Source organism: Dipodomys ordii, unplaced genomic scaffold (assembly GCF_000151885.1).
Source record: "Dipodomys ordii isolate 6190 unplaced genomic scaffold, Dord_2.0 Scaffold329, whole genome shotgun sequence".
NCBI classification, from domain to species: Eukaryota; Metazoa; Chordata; class Mammalia; order Rodentia; family Heteromyidae; genus Dipodomys; species Dipodomys ordii.
In genome coordinates this window covers 21900-24407 of record NW_012267545.1, presented here as the reverse complement: position 1 = coordinate 24407, position 2508 = coordinate 21900, and the positions used below count along the sequence as shown (strand labels likewise).

The window sequence follows — 2508 nt, the reverse complement described above, 5'->3', positions numbered from 1 at the left end:
CAGTTTCTCCTAGGATGGGACAGAAAGAGTGTGAAGGACTTCTCCTGGCCTCTCTTGCAAGTAGCTTTCTAAGTCAGCAAAAGGCCCCTCCCAGACCTAAACTGGGCTCTTGATGACTTTATCTCTGGGGCAGGTGGGGCAATGGGCCCCTCCCACTTCCCCGCCCGCATCCCTATATAAATAAGAGTCTTCAAAGACACACCAAGGCATTTCCCTTTTACCTTGGAGTAGAAAGGTCCATTACCAGCAGAGCTGACAAGGCCAAGTTCCCACAATCTACGTGACTTTGTCTGTGTGGCCCTTGGAGGTAAGTTCCTTTCAGCTATAAACCCAAGACAAGGCACTTTAAAGATGACCAATGATACATGGAAATTTGAGACACTACCATAAGCTATGTTTCTTTGGTTTCTTGTAACCATTAACTGAAAGCAATAGAAGTCTAGACCTTCGCAAAGTATTGGTTCATTAGTATCGAAAAAGCTTCCAAGTCAGATTGAAAATTGCTCATACTTGGACCATTAGAACAAAGGAATAAAGTTCCCTGATAAGCTCTTGATTGTCTTTTGTTTCACAGCATCGTCTTGGAGATTTGGTGCTTGCTTCTGTGGAAAGACTGCGGAGAAAATGCCGGAGTGGGACAGTGAACCGTTCTCCAACCCTTTGGCTCCAGATGGCCATGATGTGGATGCTCCTGTCCAATCAAAACTCACCAATGAAGATTTCAGGAAACTTTTCATGACCCCAAGGGCTGCACCTACCTCTGCACTACCTTCTAAGTCATGTCACCATGAGATGTCAAGAGAGTACAATGAGGATGAAGATCTAGCTGCCCGAAGGAGAAAAAAGAGAAGTTATTATGCTAAGTTACGCCAACAAGAAATTGAGAGAGCGAGCGAGCTAGCAGAGAAGTACCGGGACCGTGCCAAGGAACGAAGAGATGGTGTGAAGAAAGATTATGAGGAAACCAAGCCGATTAGCACCGCAGCCAACTATAGGGTTGTGGGCCCCACAGCAGAGGTGGACAAATCAGCTGCAGAGAAAAGACAGTTGATCCAGGAGTCCAAATTTTTGGGTGGTGACATGGAGCACACCCACTTGGTCAAAGGCTTGGATTTTGCTCTTCTTCAAAAGGTACGAGCTGAGATTGCCAGCAAAGAGGAAGAGGAATTGATGGAGAAACCTCAAAAGGAAACCAAGAAAGATCAGGATCCTGAGAACAAAATTGAATTTAAAACTCGTCTTGGCCGCAATGTGTATCATACGCTTTTTAAGAGCAAAGCCGATGAGCGGAATGAGCTGTTCTTGCCAGGCCGCATGGCCTATGTGGTGGACCTGGACGATGAGTATGGGGATACAGATATTCCCACCACACTTATCCGTAGCAAGGCTGATTGCCCAACCATGGAGGCCCAGACCACGCTGACAACAAATGACATTGTCATCAGCAAACTCACTCAGATCCTTTCATACCTGAGGCTGGGTACCCGCAACAAGAAGCTCAAGAAGGATAAAGGGAAGATGGAAGAGAAGAAGCCTCCTGAGGCTGACATGAACATTTTTGACGGCATTGGGGACTATGCGTTCTCCACAACCAAGACACCTCGGGACAAGAATCAAGAGAGATACGGCAAACGGGAGTGAGACAGAGACCTGGACCAGGATTGGGAGAGAGAACGAGATCAAGAGAGGGAGCAAGGAAAGAAGAGGCACAGCTATTTTGAGAAGCCAAAAGCGGATGTTGAGCCCATGGAAGTTGACAAAGGACCTGGGTCTGCCAAAGACTTGATCAAGGCTATCAATGAAAAGTTTGCAGGGTCTGCCAGTTGGGAAGGCATTGAGTCATTGAAGAAGCCAGAAGACAAAAAGCAGCTGGGTGATTTCTTTGGCATGTCTAACAGTTATGCAGAGTGCTATCCTGCCACAGTGGATGACGTGGCCGTGGATAGTGACGAGGAGGTGGATTATAGCAAAATGGACCGGGGTAACAAGAAGGGCCCCTTAGGCCACTGGGACTTTGATACCCAGGAGGAATACAGCGCGTATATTAGCAATAAGGAAGCTTTGCCCAAGGCTGCATTCCAGTATGGTATCAAGATGTCTGAAGGACGGAAAACCAGGCGACTTAAAGAAACCAATGGCAAAGCAGAGCTTGATTGGCAGCGGAAGAAGATCAGTGTAATTATTGAGAAGAGGAAGAAGATGGAGGCTGAAGGGGTTCAAGTGAAAAGACCAAAATACTAATCTTTACTTCCAACTGAAAAAAAATCTCCACATGGGTATCCTCTCTACTTTCTATAATTCCTAGAAAGGTTGTAAGGTGGTATTTGTTGTTTTGTTTGCAAATATGTATAAAGTTTTATTGCGTAAACACCCGATTCCATTAAAATTGGTAACCAGTTTTTTAAAAAAAAGCATCATCTTGGAGTTTTGTGTGAAGATGGCATCTAGCAGCGGGGCAACAAACTTGGACTTTCACCAAAAGTGGGACAAAGATGAATACGAGAAACT

At 45.6% G+C, this 2508-nt stretch overlaps 1 pseudogene across 1 annotated transcript; it reads left to right on the top strand.

Annotated features, from left to right (window-relative positions):
- Nucleotides 1–608: 608 nt before the first annotated feature.
- LOC106001596 lies at nt 609–2241 on the top strand (annotated as a pseudogene). Its single transcript, XR_001175842.1, has one exon. The product of XR_001175842.1 is annotated as a protein Red pseudogene (transcript).
- The last annotated feature ends 267 nt before the right edge of the window (nt 2242–2508 follow it).